A 17,899-nucleotide genomic window follows, 5' to 3' on the forward strand; every position below is an offset into this window, starting at 1 on the left:
ATAGAAAAGAGGATTCTTCTTTGGGCTCTCCTTAGCTGTGATGACAACCTTTCAACACTGTACTCGTTGTGTTTTCATACCGTCATTTCGTTTCTTTCAAAAAACACTCAATAACTCCTTTAACTTGAAAGGTGTCTCTTGACTTCATGCGCACAGTAAAGAAAACCCTGAAGTTTCTCTATTTCTCAAATGAGGTGATTGGTAGATGATTGCATTGTGATCTGCATATGAACGACTTTGTCCTAACCGCATTTCGAAAAGTATCAAAACTATTTAACCACGTCATTAAACGTAAGTCCTCATTACTAATGACTAAATATCCCAAAATCATGATTTCAGTGGATGTGTGTACCTATGTAACACATAGCACATAATCTGTCGAGAGTAAACATAGCTCAAGAACCGTTTCTGCGTTCGATGCTGTTCTTTTATATGGATGCATTCCAACTCCATGATAAAATCTATTGAGTTGATTTTGGCAAATACCTTCCCAGAAATGGTTCTAATTTATTCCTATTGTGTCAAGACAATTATTAATAACACTATTCCGTTCTGAAAAGTGTTTTGATAATGAATTCTGTGGACATTCTAGCTATCCAACTCTCTCAAAATGCTGATAATCTCCTAACTACTTTTCAATATATCTGTTGATATTGCCTTCAAACTTCATCACACAACCTGGACAGTTAGCACATTATTCTCTATTCAAATGCCATCCTTTGACCAGAAACAGATTATAAAGCTTTATTGTCTGCGATTAAAGATTTAAACTCTAAATGCATTTGAGTTATTCCTAAAGCTAAGTGTTAAAGACAAACGTAATGCTGGTTGCCCCGTACAGATTCACAGTCTTGGAAACCACTGATAGGCCTCTCTCTGTGAGTTGCAGTAGACTTGGTGGCACTGGATTAGAATAGTTAAGGGTGCTGTCAGGAAAGAAATATCTGTCACTCAGATTTCAGAAGATGTGTTAGGAGCTAAAGGTACAAGTAGTAGAAGTAGCAACCACAAAAGTGGTTTCCAGTTTAATTATTCTCCAGTTTATTATTTAATATTTTCCAATTATTGGGCTAAACTCTTTTTATATAAATGTGTGCTTATAATCACATGTCAATTCTTAGAAGTAATTATTATTATCCCCATTGCATAGAAAGAAGAATGTGGCTTGGGGATTCATAATTTTTGGTAACTGGATAAGGAGATTTTAGACCATTTGATGAACAAGCCCTCAAGCTTTCTTTTAATTAACCTCAGATCTTAGCAATCCAACCTCCTTGATCTCTAGGAAAGAGATGATCAATTGTGTGGCTGAGCATCATATGCTATGGGAATTGTAGTGACCCCGAGTGGCTGGAATACTAAGTGATGGTAGAATGTAGTTTTAAAAGGTAATGGGAGCTACTTTGTGAAGAATATCGTAAGACAAGTTTAGGGTTTTGTTTTATTCACATTATAAAAAGAAATTAGAGAGATGTTCAGATAAAGCAGTAACAACATCAGACGTCTTTCAGAAACGTAATGAGTGGGGAACGGGATAAAATTAAAGAGACGAGGCATAAATCGCCTAGGTCGAGACGAGGTGTTGTGGTGGTGGTGGCAATGAGTGCCTATAGAATGTGGTCCAACTCCATGGTGACCTCATTTGTAACAGAACAAAATGTCCCATCGTCTGATGCTGTTCTGTCTATTTGAGTCTCTTCGTGTAGCTATTGTGCCGATCCATCTTAGTGAGAGTTTCCCTCATTGTCATTGTTTTTGTTTTTACTAAACACGATGTCGTCTTCTAATGGACCCAAAGTAAGCAGGTTGAAGGCTCGCCATCCTCACTGCCAAGGAGCCTTCTGGTTGTACTTCTTCTAATTTCAAACGGAGGAAGTAAATTCCTGAATGGAATGATTGGGAGTTGGGATGTCATGGAGATAATATAGGTGAGGGCTACAGACAAGACTGAAATGGCTATCTGAAGTGATTGAAGATTAACAAGAAGGAAAGCATGAGGTGATGGACTAAAATAATATGAATAAACTTCATGTGAGATTTTAATTAAAGACAAATAGACATAAAGACATGGTCTTGATAATTATTAAGTTTGAAGTCCCTGTTATTCATGTCAGGATGACTAAGGTCCGTTTTGAGAATAGAAAGCTTAGAACTGCTGTGCTGGGCCAAACACAAAAACATGATATACTTTTTGAAAACTTGAGTACAAGGAACTATGTAGGAAATAGGAGCTCTCCCTCTAGCCATAATGGGAGGAAAGTGGTACTAAACAAAGTATGCTGGAGAGATGAGTACAGAAGGTCACAGGGATAAGCCTCACTCGAGCAGTTGGAACCTTCTCAGTAAATTCCCTTTTCTGATGCTCCCTCAACCTGGTCTGATTTTCAACATTTTTGTTTTGCTTTTTCTTTGTTCATATTAGGACTTAGCTCAGATGTGTTGTCATTGGGGGTCACTCTCTTAAATTTGTATTATATGTTTTCCTGTATATGAAACCTAGTGTTGATACACCGATAGGGACAGTGCATAGAATAAGGGTTTGGGGGATGAGGGGTAGTACAGTAATGGTGGGAGTGGGGTAAAAGGAACGTGATGTCAGAGTCCAGGAAGGAAAAGAAAGTTCACAAATTGATCGTGGTGGCAATTTTACAACACTCCTTGATATGACTGAACTATGGAATGATAGGATGTATTAACTCACAATTCAAAATAAAATGTTACAAATACTAATTAAATATTTAAATTTTTTAAAGAGAATATGAAAGGCAGACTGTGGAACTTAGTATCAAACGTCACCTGTCTGAATCCTTCTCTCATGTGTTTTCTACTTTTCTTAGATATAGAAAAGTCTAAGCTTAAAGGTTATTTCTCAAAATCTTAGAGAGATACAACATTGACCCCTCTGAGACAGATATAACATGCCCTTATGCTTAATGTTAAATATTCCTAAAGTTTCTGTCCTATCCATTTTTAAAACCATTCAACACATTACATACATTTAATAATAGCAGCTTCATAATCCTACTATCTCCTTTCTTATTTTCCTACATTTCTGTACAGTGATGTAGTTTGCCCAGACAATAAAATTTAGTTTAAGAACAGACAGAAAAGAATTAAAAGTGATCTACTTTTTCTTCTCTCTTAAAATAGAAAGAAAAAAGGGTAGGGAAAAAAAGCAAACCTTCCTTATTTATTAGCCTCAGATGACGTCAATATCAGTATTCTACTCTGTTCACCTCAATGCTGTTTAAATTCTTTCTATATTCAATTGCTGCAAATAGGCAATATTATATGCTGGGAAATTGTAATTCTAGGTGTGTATTCTATGGTTAATCTCTTGGATTTCAGTGTTTTTTTTTGTTTGAGATGGTGACATTTTAAAATACCTTGTGAAATTCAATAGTTATACCTTGTAAGAATTTAACCATGTGGGTACAAAGGATGAGTGAAAACTGGTGTAACTGTTACTAAATATACATTAGCAGGTTGGTCTTCACAGAACATATAAAACTCAAGATCATCACATAAAGGTAACTGTGAATAAAACAATAAAGACTATATAAATTAAGAAAATAAATATGGAAACAGAAAAACTGCCCTGATTGTTATATTTTCTTCCATCATGTTCATCAAAAGGTGATAAACTCTGATCAGTTTACTCAGAAGCAGATTTCTTTTAATCATTTTATTGGGATCTCTTACAGATATCATAACATTTCACAGTATAATCACATCAAGCAGTGTTGGACAATTGTTACCACAGTAAGTTTGAAAACATTTTCTTTTTTCTTGAACTCCTTGAGATCAGCTCCTCTTTGTCCCCTCCCTCCCCCACCATACCTCCTAGGAACCCTTTTTTTCTATCATAGTTTATTTTTTCACCATATTTTACACAATCCAATATGTCCATTCACATGCAATTCTGTTATTAAATCCCAACAAGTGGAGTTATAAAATAATCAATACTATCAGCTCCCCCTTACCCTTTCCTCCCCTCTTTTCCCATGTCCTCAGGGAACCACTACTGCTCTTACTGTTCTGAAGGATTATTGTGTTAGACTTGGTTGGGTAGAGAAACAAATCCAGAGACACTCATATATATGTAAAAGAGTACTTTATATCAAGAAGTAATTATGCATCAATAAAACATCCCAGCCAAGTCCAAATCAAGCCCATAAGTTCAATAATAGCCCACACGTCCGACATTCCCATGAATTCCTCTTCAGACCCATGCAGCACACGAATCCGAATGCAGGAGGATCACAGGCTGGTGGGTGGAAAGTCCTGTGGGTCCAGTGGCAGTGGACGCATCCTCAGAGCTCTGCTGCCATCAGTATGACTCCATCTGGCTTGTGCACAAGCCAGTGAAGCAGAGAGAGAGAGTGCCCCCGTCCAGGGAGGAAGAGAGGAAGTCCCAGAATCCTCATGAGGTCACACACACAAGGAGTTATCACCAGGCTGTGACATGACTGATAGTTTCTTCATTCTTATTTATCAAGTTGACATGAAACTGTGTAACTACCCCAGTTATCATGTACCCAATGATCTTAATGAACATGCGTAAGTATAACATACTTAATGAGGTAAAACAAAGACCATAATAGTAAGGGGAGGAAATATTAAAGGACTAGAGGATAGTTGTGTGGTTCATCAGTGCTACAGCTCACCCTGGATTTACCATCCCTTCCATGTGGCCCTGCTGAGAGGGACTGTCCAATTATCTGACAGGTGGGCTACATCCATACCCCTTCACATCCATTTGGTTGCTTGTTTGTGAACTTCTGACACCTCTTCACATCAACACCTCGTAATTGCACAGGCTGGTGTGCTTCTTCCATGTGAGCTTTGTTGCTTCCCCGATAGATGGCTGCTTGTTTAACTACAAGCCTTTCAGATCCCAGACACTATATCTGAATTGCTTTGATGATACACTTTTCTCCACGGTATTTTCTATCCAGTGCAAATGATTCTTTTAAATCTATACTTGTGTAACTACATCCACATAACATGCTATCATGAAAATAAAACTTTTCGAGAAATCAGTCACTTCAAGTTTATTGGATTCAGACTTTTGATATGTACATCGAGCTGCTAACTGCAGGCTCAGAAGCCCCAAACCACCAGCCAACTGTGAAGTAGAAAGACTAGGCTTCCTATTTCCTTAAACAGTTACAGTCTCCAAAACTCACAGGGAAGTTCTACCCTGTCCTATAGGGCAGCGGTTGACTCAATGGCAGCGAGAAATGAATTTTAAAGAGACTATTAAAGTTCATATGTGTCATATATGAATCAAGTGAATGAAAATTAAATTTACATACAAATCATTTTCCATTTTATATGTTAGATCTGAAATTAATTCAGACTTGACTGGAAAGCACCTGTGAAGGAGAACAAACAAACCCTGAATTATTCATACATTTATGTGTGTATGCATGTGTGTGTGTTATTGTTGTAGCTATTGTTTTACTTTCTGTTGTTGCTTTGTTGTACTCATTCTTATGATGTACATAGCATGTCTGCCTGGAAGGGATAGGCAGAATAAACAAGCCAGAAGAGAGAACAACGGGATGACAGCTCTGGGGGGACATGGGAGTAGGGGAGGCAGGGGAAAGGAAGAGGGTGTCAACAAGCTCAGGGACAAGGGAACAACGAGTGATCCAAAATCAGTGTCAAGGAGGGTGTGGGAGGTATGGCAGGGCTGGGTCAAGGACAATGTAACCAAGAGGAATTCCTAAAATTCAAATTAAGGCAGAACATGATAGTGGGACAAGAGGAAAGTACAAAGAAACAGAGAAAGAAGTAGGAGGCAAAGGACATTTATAGAGATCTAAGTACAGGCATATATAGATGTAAATATATTTATATACGACGAGGGGGGAAATGGATCTATATACATCTATTTATAGGTTGAGTATTAAGAAAACACATGGACAGTGGGCCCCTGCACAAGTACTCCCTCAACACAAGAACACTTTGTTCTAACAATTCGGCAGTCTGAGATGCTCACCTTCCTGGCACGATCTCTGAAGACAATGGGTGCACAAGCGTGAAGAAAGCGGATGGTGCCTGGCTACCTAAAGATATAACACCTGAAGTCACTAAAGACAATGGGTGTACAAGCAAATGTAGTGAAGAAAGCTGATGGTGCCCAGCTACCAAAAGATATAGCACCTGAAGTTTTAAAGACATAAAGATAAACAAACAGCCATCTAGCTGAGAGACAACAAAACCCACACGGAAGAAACACACCAGCCTGTCCCGACTCGATTGCTGAGGACAAAGTGGGTGTAAAAGCAAATGATATAATGTCTGGGGTCTTAAAGGCTTGAAGACAATCAGGTGGCCATGTAAGAAACTACAAAGCTAAGAAACAACAAAGCCCATGCGGAAGAAGCACACCAGCCCACCCCGACACGAACACTGAAGACAAAGCGGGTGCATAGGCAAATGTGGTGAAGAAAGCTGACGGTGCCCAGGTGTCAAAATATATAGAATCTGGGGTCCCATAGGCTGGAAGATAAACAAGGGGCTATCTAACTGAGAAACAACAAAGCCCACATGGAAGAAGCATACCAGCCTGTGAGATGACAAGGCGTCAAAGGAGTCAGGTATCAGGCATCAAAGACAAAAAAAAAAAATCATAGCATTGTAAATGAGGGGGAATGCAGAGTGGGGACCCAGGGCCCATCTGGGGGAAATTGAACATCCCCTTGCAGAAGGGATATGGGGAGGAGACAAGCCAGTCAGAGCGCAGTGTAGCAACGATGAAAAATACAATTTTCCTCTAGTTCTTAAATGCTTCCTCCCCCGAAACTATCATGATCCCAATTCTACCTTACATATCCAGCTGGACTGGATGATGTACACGGGCACAAATAGAAACTGGAAATACAGGGAATCCAGGACGAATGAACCCCTCAGGACCAGTGGTGAAAGTGGTGATAGCGGGAGGATAGAGGGATGGTGAGGGAGAAAGAGGGAACAGATGACAAGGTCTACATATAACCTCCTCCCTGGGGGATGGACAGCAGAGATGTGGGTGAGGGAGTCGTCAGATGGTGTAAGCTATCATAAAATAATAACAATTTATAAATTATCAAGGGTTTGGGGAAGGGATTGGGGAGGGAGGAGGGAAAATGAGCTGATACCAAGGGCTCAAGTAGAAAGCAGGTGTTTTGAGGATGATGATGGCAACAAATGTACGAATGTGCTGGACACAAATAATGTATGTACAGATAGTGAAAAGTATTGTATGAGCCCCTAATAAAATGATTTTTTAAAAGAATAGAACAATAATTTAAGGTACAAGGAGGCCTGGTTGTATACATGGTGAAGCATGAACCCAAAGTTTGGCCATTAGAACCTATTGACAACTCCCTGGAGAGAGACATGGCAAACTTTTTAGGGGTAGATTTACAGATTCATAACCTCTATGATGATGTCTGTACTGTCCCCTAGAATCATGATGAGTTGGAATGCAACCTATGGTCTATTGCAATATAATTTAGCCTATTTATTTTGTCATTTAAAATCAAAATTTTAAAAATAGAAACAATAAGATAAGTAAACTAAAATTTTAAAATGTAAAAAGGCACTCAAAACACTAAAACAATCAAATATCAATTAAAGAAATCTCTGTCCATATCGATCAAAGTTCATGGTGTTATTAGGATTTCAATGTATTAAAACTGACACAGAATGTCTGTTCTATTTGTTCCAAATGGATTCTGTTTTACTGAGTCTTATGTAAATGTATGTATGTGTACTGAAACGTGTGTGTTTGAGTGTAAACCACACAACTGGTGTCACAGTACTTAATCTGTAAGCATTAGGTTGCTAGTTGCTACGCTTGCAGGATCTAACGTCCCACAGAAGAAAGATCAGGTGATCTATTATGATAAAGATTACAGTCTAGAAAATCCTACAGGATGGCTCAATGCTATCACAAGAGGTTATTATGAGCCCAACGCCAACTCACTTAAGAACAACATACACCCTATCAAGAGGTAGCATATGAACTAGAACAATGGTACTGAAGGGAGAAATCCAAGTTATATTGAAGGCATTAGCAAGAATCAAGGCTCCAAGAATTGATGGAATAGCAATTGAAATGTTTCAACAAGCCAGCGAAGCACTGGAAGCACTCACCGGTCTATGCCAGGAAATTTGGAAGAGACGTTTCCTGCCCAACTGATTCAAGTTATTTATATTTCCATGCACGCCAAAGAAGACCTGACAAAATGTGGAAATTATCAAACATCATCTTTAATATCAAATTAAAGCAATGTTTTAAAGATAGTTCCACAACAGATGCAGCAGTACATGACGGGGAGCTGCCAGACATTTGAGCTGGATTCAGATGCAAGTGGAATTTGGGCATCCATAGGAAAAGCTAGGAAAGTCAAATCTCTTTTGGAATAAGTATAGCCAGAATGTTCCGCCAAGGCAAGGACAGCACATCTTTGCATTTCATATTTTGGACAGTATCAGGTGAGATCAGTCCCTAGAGAAAGGACATCAAGCTTGGTTGGCAAAGCAGTGGGCGGGGAAAAAGAGGAAGACCTTGAACAAGATGAAATGGCAGAGTGGTTGCCTCAATGGACTCAAAATTAAGAACAATCGTAAAGATGGCACAAGACTGCTCCGAGGTTCATACTTTTGTACAGAGAGTCACTGTGAGTCAGAACCAACTCAACCAAAAACAATAGCGCCACGGTCTACTAGTTTCCTGGAATCCAAGCTTACTTGTCAAGGAGGCGAAATACTATCAGAGTAAATGTCACTTTGCTCTCACCTATCAGAACATTGAGGATTTTTAAGGAATCTGAGCTGCATCTAGTCATTCAACAACCAGATTTACTGCTTATAGTATTTCAGTCATATTCAAGTATCTTAAGTTTCCTCCCTGATTGTAGTTCTTACATAATTTAATGTCAACTCAAATATATATAAAAATGTAGGGGTGGGGATCAACCTGTCAGTCAGGTCACAGCATGATGGGGCTTCCTTGTGGATGTGGCCTTCTCATAGAGAGAGTCCTGGTGACCTCCCCCTCTCTCTGCGCTTATCTTCCTGCTGGCAGGCCTGCTAACAATGAGAGCCACCGCCATTCGAACCATATGGCTTTGCACCCACTGGCCTGTGATCTTCCTGTGTTCTGCATCATTGCATGTGGCTGCATGAATCCAAAGAGGGACTTATGGACTAGTATCGAACTTACGGACTTGTGTTGGACTGGGATGGAATATTTTCTAGATATATATTTACTTCTTGATAGAAAGCTCTTTTTTATGCATACACAAGAGTCTCTGGATTCGTTTCTCTAGTTAACTTGGCCTAACACACTGACACTCAGCCATGACCAAGGCCAGAAAGCATCAGTGAGTGGTCATTACTGAACATAAATTAATCATACAATACTACCTATGAAACATTGAGAATAATGTGATTGTTTGCCAAATTAAATATACATTTAATAAAAAGTGAACCACTAGGCAATCTTTAAAGCACCCTTCAATTTTAAATTCCATTTACTTTCCAGATACAGACTACTCTTGCCTTCTCACTAGAGGTGAAATAAGAACTCCATCTGCTTGCTGCTTCTAGATTTAGGTACCTTATCTCCTAAACACACAAATGCAATCCTTAATGGTGTCATGTAAACTAAGATGAAAAATCTATTCAGATTATCCCCTCTGCCAAATACACAACCTGCTCTACATACAATATTAAGCAGGGTCAGAAGAACTGCAATAATCTTGCAGGTGTTTTAAGCCATGCAATAACTGAAAAGGAAGGATGGGAGCGGGCATTTGGTCGTGTTGATTTTGTTGTTGGCAGGTGCTGTCTTGTTGGTTGCACTGCACAGTGACTCTGCGCTGCAGGAGGAAGCACCACCCAGGCTTCACCATCCTCATCTTCCTTATATCTGAGCCCATGGAGGCAGCCATTGTGTCAATCCATCTCGTTGAAGGTCTCCCTTTCTGGACTGCCTTGTTACTTTACCAAGCATGATGCCCTTCTCCAGGAACCGATCTCTCCTGATAACATGGCCAAAGTCCTGCCATCCTCACCTCTGAGGAGCATTCTGACTGTACTTCTTCCAAGACAGAGTTGTTTGTTCTGACAGTCCATGGTACTTCCAATCTTCTTTGTCAGCAGCATAATTCAAATGTCTAGATTGCTCTCCAGTCTTCCTAGTCAAGGTCCAACTCTCACATGCTTATGAGGCAAATGAGCATCCCAGCTTAGGTCGGGCCCACCTTAGTCCTCAAAGTAACACCCTTTTTTACAGCACGTGTGCATCAGATTTGCCCAGTGCAACCCACGCTTGGATCTCGTGACAGTTGCTGCTATGAGAATTGATTGTGGATCTAAGCAACACAAAATCCTTGATAACTCAAACTTTTATCCACTTAGCATATTAATTATTGGTCCAATTCTGAGGATTTGGTTTTCTTTGCATCGACTCCTAATTCATACTGAAGTCTGCAATCCTTGATCTTCATTAGCAAGTCTCAAGACACCCTTACTTTCAGCAAGCCAAGTTGTGGCATTTGATTATTGCAGGTTGTTAATAAATCTGACACCACATTCTTTTTCATATTACTCAACTTCTTTGATTATATGCTCAGCATACAGAGTGGTTTGCTCCCCCATATAATCATCCAAGGTGTTGACATAGATTTTTTAATATACAGTTCCTCTAAGTCCTTAGAAGCTTCTAAGAGGCTGTCCCCATCTGGCATGCAGATAAGAGAAACGGAACTCTGGAAATAGCATAAACCGTTGGGACCTTGAATGGGAAATGACAGATAGCACTCCTACATCCATTTATTTACACCAGCTTCAGAAACACAACTCAAACTTAATTCCAATGTCTGAAGCATATGGTACTATCAAGATGTCAGGAGAGAGATAAAATAGGTATTGATTACAGCTAATACATTTTTCCACAGCAAAAAAAGAGTCAATGGAGTTGTGGTGAGCACTTAGAATTTCTGCCTTCGACCAGCTTTAGAATGCCATACCACTCAGAATTTGAGCCCGAGCCTTAGAATCAAAGGACTTTTTGTATCTTGGGTTCATGCACCGTGTCCAAGAAGAGAAAAAGATGAAATATACAAGGATTCACTAATTGAATGATTTTTGTTTCCAGATAATTTGGGGATGTGCAATTAATGATTTGTCTTTGGTTCCTAGGAGGTAATCTCTAAACCCTGGAGGTGTCTTCAATGATTAGACCCCGTCATTGCTTGATGAGCTGCAACCTGCACCTGACAGATTATGCAAATGGGCCGATTCTGAATTGGGTGCTGTCATGTGGACAAAGTCACACTCCCCGCCTCTCCCCACCCCGTCAACCAAGTGCCCCTCAGAGGGACCAATTTCAGGAGAAGGAAACTGTAGGCTGAATGTAACCACATGGCAATGACCCAACCAATAGTGTCTACATATCAATCATGTCTACATAATAAAACAAACAAACACACCTCAATACCGATGTTCTTTGGGTCTCTGGTGAAAGACACCAGAGCTTGAGATCTTGATGTGTACTTTTGGGAACATGGAGTTTCCATGTTGAGACTCCTCCTCAGTCTCACTCTATGTGCCCCTTCATTTGAGTCTATTTGGCTATAAACAGTTGTTGGAGCATATAGTGTTTACTGAGTTCTTTCGATAACTCTCATTCTAGCAAATCACCAAGCGCAAAAGGGCAATGAGAATCCCCAAATTCATAATGCAATGGCTTAGAAGTGAGACAGATCTGAGACCTCTGAGCTGAAAGGCTGGAGATAACCCCTACATTTGTAGCTAGCAGGTCAAAAGTGCGGATCCTCTAACTTCCAAGTTCGTAGTTGGCATCGGAAGTCTTCAGCAGACTTGTATGTTTTAAGGACTGTGCCCTTAAACTTGAGAGAAAGGACTTGGCGCTGGGGTTGGGCCAGAGGAAGAGATTCTGCATTTGCAGTTGGTGTCTGAAGGCTGTTTAGCATTAGAGTTACAATGAGTTCGTGTGTGTCAGCGAAGGCGGGCTTACCCTGCAGAGAAATGCTATAGTCGAGGATTTGTTTCTCTCTTTAACATCAGGGAACTCTATTGGAAAGTTTCGTCTCTTTTGAACATTTCTCCCCCTCAGTAAAATAACACAATTCAAACTGCATTTTAGGAGGATTGCTCTAGAAATAGAACAGGAAGAAGGAAACGAACATCAATTGGACATCAGCACAGTGGATTACCTCGGTATTATTTCATTTAACTCCAGCAGCAACTTTGTAAATTAGGCAACTTTATCACATTCCATTATGACAGGTGAGGGAAGCTGAAGCTCAGAAAGCGTTAATTCTCTTTTCTCTTGACCCTTCGTAGGTCTCAAAACCAATATGTGCACTCTGTGCTGTCCGACTCCACAGTCGGTCTTCTTTTTACTGGAGAAGCACACCAATTGGAGGCTTTCATAGTAGCAGCACAAAAACCTCTCCAGACCACATTTCAATAGTTCCCCCAAGTAATGAAAAGAAGGCATTACTCGGTCTGCTGTTGGTGACGGAAATGTGGGGGTCACCTTTGGAAGCACCTGGAAAGTATCATAGACCTGACTTGGACATCCATGGAAGGCGATGTGTAAGAAAGAGAGAGGTCGAGGATCTCTCAAGTGTCTAGTTCAGTAGAGATGAAAGTGTTTTGGAGGGGAAATGAGCGTTTGGGGAACTGATGAGTTCAATCGGGGCTATTTTGAATTTGAGGTTGAGATGCCTGCTCTTGAAAACTACAAAAATAAGACTATGAGGAAATTTCAAAAAGTTTGTGGAAAATGGAATTAAAAGATAAAAACCATCTAGGTCAAGACAATTTTGTGAACAGGGATACCAGTCATTTAGTCCCTCCTTGAAAAAATAAGAAAAGAGTCTGGATGGCACTGTGGGTTAGGGATTGGGCTATTGATCACAAGGTCAGGGGTTCAATCCCACCAGCTACTCCCTCCATAGGAGGAAGATGAGATTGGCTTATGTGTAAAGATATGAAGTAAACATGAGGCTGAACTCACTGGATGACAGTGGGCTTGGTTGGCTTTCCAGATCTGTACGCATTTACACACACACACACCCCAAACCTGCTTCTTTTGAACTTTGTGCCAATGTTTTCCACCTTCCTAGTTTCTCAGGCCAAAATCTTTGCTTGGTACTGTTGATCGCCATACTTCTCTTCTTTAATATGCACATTATGTTGGTTATGGTTTCAAAACAGAGTCAGAATTGGACCACTTCAGCGTTGCATCTACTGCAATAAACTTGGCCAAAGCTTGCAGGACTGTGGCAATGACTCCCTAACTGACCCCAACTTAGCATCTCATCCTCGTTGGTCAAAGTCAAAGTCAATACAATGAATTTGATTGTTTCCCTGTGGTCAACTCTATCTCATTAGATCCTTTATGCAAATTATACACAAAACAAAACTCTCTCCTTCCTCCAGAAAATAAAGCTCCACAAAAAGACACCTGACACATGAGGAGCCTTCTCCTTCCAGTCTATCTAGAATTGTGACATGTCTTCACTCTCACTTAATGGTAATCTCTTTTATCCCTTCGTAGTTTAATTTTTCTTCATAGCACATTATGTACCTCTCATCGATTCTGGTTATTTTCTCATTCTTCCTGATAGAATGTACAAGAAGATCTATGTATCTCAATTGTTACGACTTCATTAATTCCTATAAAAGTGTCTGGTAAACAGTGGGTGCCTAATTATTTTACAGGTGTTAGTGACTGAGTGAGAATAGGTTACCGTCACGTATTTGAAACATAGCGGATGAGACAAGGCAGGAAGCATGTTCAGACAGAAAATGAGCAGTAGTGAAGAAACGGGAGAACACGAGGAGAAACAGTTTAAGATGTAATTTGTTTCTTGCTTCCCAGACTCTCAGGTGACAGCATAAATCATGCTGCTTATTCTCAAAGCTGTTTCATCTCTGCTAAAAAGCAACATACAAGCCCTACGTGAGTGTGATAATTGTGTGCGTGTTTGATGGGGTAGTAGGAGGTGAAAGTAAATGATATTAATAAATTCAGCTTTACCCTCAATTGGGTGTCCTGATGGCTGAGTTTGGGCTGCAATCCGTATGGTCGGCAGTTTGAAACCACCAGTAGCTTCGCAGAAGGACGGGCCTTTCCATTCCCAAACACAGCTACAGTCCCAGAAACACCCACCGGGTGTCGCTGTGCGTTAGCATCAACTCGAGGGCAGTGGGTTTGAATTGTTTGGTTACTTTCAGTGATCATGAACTGTTCTGGAATTGATGCTAAGAAATAGGCAAGCATGATTTTAAAACCTCTGGCAAAATAAATAAATAAATAAATGTCTCCACGTTCAGTCCCATTCTTGTTTATCTTTTCTTTGATTGTTGTGAGTCTCTTACGAAGTTTAAAGCTGCCGGTAGTAGAACAACATGCCAACAGCTCAGAAATCAAAGCAAGTAGAACTCACAGCTGAAATGCAAGCTAGACCCCTGTGTCATGTCATGTTATACTGCAAGAGGTATCTTTGGAACAGAGTTCCCTTTATCAAAATGTCATTCCATTACATCAGTGACCCTTCCTGTTGCAGACTTCGAATTGTCTGGGTTTTTTGTTTGTTTATAGTTTGTTTGTTTGATTGTTTGTTTAAACATTGACATTATTTTTACTGTGGTAAATATACATGTAACAAATCAGTTGTCATGTCAAAACACTTCACCTTTCCACTTTAGTGATACTGTGCTAATTTAATTTGTTTAGTTGATCATACTTGTACGTTAGTACATTCCACAGAAAATATTGGCAGACATGTTTTCGTCTTCTTCTGTAACATCTTTGTGTCCTGTGTTCCTTTCTTTATTAATTGATTGATTTCACCTTGCAGGAATGGCCCTGTCTACTTGAATGCACTCAAAAACGGAATGTGTCTACTGCACGGGAGCTTCAGGGAATGAAAAGTGAAATCAGTCAGCTGCACAATCACATGCATAATTTATCAAACCAGTTTATTTCCATGGAGACAGTTACGAATTCTCTGTTCTATGCTGTCAATTCCCAGGTTTGTATTCATGTCTGTTGTCTTCTTCCTTGCTGGAATGAATTTAAAAGTATGAATCCCTATCCTGTGACATTAGAGCTAAGCTGAAAAAAATATCAGCTCCCATGGACACAAAGCTCTGGCTGTCCCCTTAGATGGAACAGCTTGTCTTTGCCTTGTCCTTTGCACTTGACTAACATTTGTCCTGTTCCACTAACAAACTTTCACAAAATCAATCGCTTAGAAATAGTCAAGTGATATCTAGATTATTAAACAGAAAACCCAGAAATTGTCTTATGATCATGTAATGTTTACTGGACAAACACACAATAAAAGCCATTTGGGGAACAAGTGAAAACTCTGAAAGTATATGGAGTAGAGGATGAAACTGAGAAATTCTTTATTGATTCTCAATTCTGATAGAGAATTTCTTTATAATTCTTTATGATTCTTTCAGACATGGTAATGTTAAGTGTGTATGTTCTTATTTTTATAAAGTTGCTTGTTTCCGTACTTAAATATAAAATGGAATGAAAGCTATTATTTATTTCACCATTGTTTAGAAAATAAAAATATAGTTTTAAAGTGAAAATTCTACCAAATTATAAGTGGTGGCTTTTATTAGATCTTCCATTGACATATTTTTCAGTTACAAAATAACCACATGTTGAGTACTACTGATTTCCCGTGCATTCAGTTAAAGGTTACATATGTTTTATCTTATTCACCTATCCATATTTCTGGTATAATCACATTCTTATTTTAAAACTGGGAGAGAAACCTCTGGAAGATAACGTGCCTAAATTTATACATCTAACACGTAATTGCACAATGTGGCACTATTTTCAATATCTTATGAAGAAATAAAAATGCTTAGCAAAATAAAACAGATTAAAGTGGCTGTAGAAAAAGACAGGATGGAAATTTAGAGAAAGAAAGTACAGTGAGCCAAAAAAGTTTAGGAGACCAAGACAGCACCATGCGCCTGAGAAATAAAAGCCATGAGTTTAATTGGAAGCTTATTGATAGCCTCCACAAACAAGTGAGTACTCTTTGTTACAAAATTCTAACAGTCAGAAAATGAAAAAAAAAGTTGTTGAGTAGAGCAAACGTTCACAATTTCTGGGTCAAAGATTATAGATCAGTTTCTATTAATTCTATAAAATATTAGAAAGAAAACCTCATTAACAACAAGTCCATTCTGTCTCACAGTGACTGTACAGGGCAGAGTAGAACTGCTTTTGTGGGTTTCTAAGACTGTAACTCTTTGCAGAAATAGAAAGTCTCTTCTTTGTCCTGAGAAGCGGCTGGTGGTTTCAAACTGCTGGCCTTGTAGTTAACAGCCCAATGCATAACGAGCTGGGCTTCACAGAATGTTAGATAATAACAAAAATTAAAAACATTCCTTAAACTTCATATCATCTAATTTTAAGTGTGTATGCCTGGGATTCTCTCCCAAGACTTCTAATTCAGTTTGGGATAAAGACGAAGAAAGTACTTGCATTCCCAAGGACCCTGATTAAAAAGGTACACCAGTTGCCTTTGAGAAATACAATTGTAAGTGAACTTGAGGGTTAGCACATCATTCTATTTTCTATAAGTCAATTATGATAATGGCCATATGCCAAAATCTGATTAACCAAATTGAATTCTATATGATACTAATAAAAGTTTCTAGAACAAAGTTTTCTGACAATGTGGCTATTCAATAGGAACTTTTTACTTTTTAAAAAAATCAAAAAACAATTTTACCGCTTCCCCCATCCCACCTTCTCCTTCCCCATGCAACCCCCACCCCTCTCCCAGAATCACCGATCCCATTGCTGTCTCCTTGGGATTGCTTGTCCTGCCTATCTTAGACATCAGAAAAAAGAAGAGAGATCATATAGGTAGCTCCAAGTCTAACCGCTGTCCTGACCCTGAGTACATGAGTAGCTCTCTGTAAAGTAGCGAGCAGGTCATGTTTTGATCCATCAGTCCGACCCCATTTCTTTCAGGGATCCGTATCCCAGGACGCGCTGACCTAACAGCACTTACACTCTTTTAGCCCTCAACATTGGTGACCGAGGGGGGCGGGAGGGGGCGCCTTCTACAAGACCCCGCTGCTTTTCCTGCAGTCAAGGATGGGGTGATCTAGTGCCCCACTGCTCACCCCATTACACCTTTCGACTTTCAGTGTGGCACCTAATGAATATCCTCAATCCGTTCAGATGAGGTGCCAAGCGCTGCCCCAGTCTGAAGTCTGCAGTCAGGATTCCACAGGGCCTTCTTGGCTTTGCTCCCATTGCTGGTCCGTTGCATTCCCTCCCCTTTTAGTTTGCCCCCATGTGGCAGGGTCAGACTGGTCACACTCCCTGAACGGTTTCTTCAGTGCTGTTGGGAAAACTTTTAAAGTTATGTAGATCCCCTGGCGGAAGAGTGGTTATGCACTGCGCGCTGAGAGGTCAAGTCCTGGAAACCACGAACCATTGGAGAAAGGCAAGGCTTGTTACTCCCATAAAGGCTTACGGTCTTGCAGACCCACAGAGGCAGTTCTACACGCCCTATAGGAATGAAGACTTAGTAGCCTGAAGGGTCAAAAAGGGACAACATATGTGCTCTGTTTGACCAGCACCGCCCTGTTACAAACAAATTGGAGCTGAATGAGTGTCTTGGAATATTCTCCATCTGTGTATCTATATTCATAGTGCCCTACGTGTTTTAGGCACTGACTCATTTACCGTTGTTTTTTTTTTTAGTATTCCCTGAAAAGTTTGGGGTTTGCAACTCCAGATTAGAGGCAAACTTGGGGAAAAAAATTGAGAGAAGAAAATTTTAATAATTTTTAAATATCAGATGTTAGCTAAGAA

This window comes from Tenrec ecaudatus, chromosome 3 (assembly GCF_050624435.1).
Source record: "Tenrec ecaudatus isolate mTenEca1 chromosome 3, mTenEca1.hap1, whole genome shotgun sequence".
In the NCBI taxonomy this organism is placed as follows: Eukaryota; Metazoa; Chordata; class Mammalia; order Afrosoricida; family Tenrecidae; genus Tenrec; species Tenrec ecaudatus.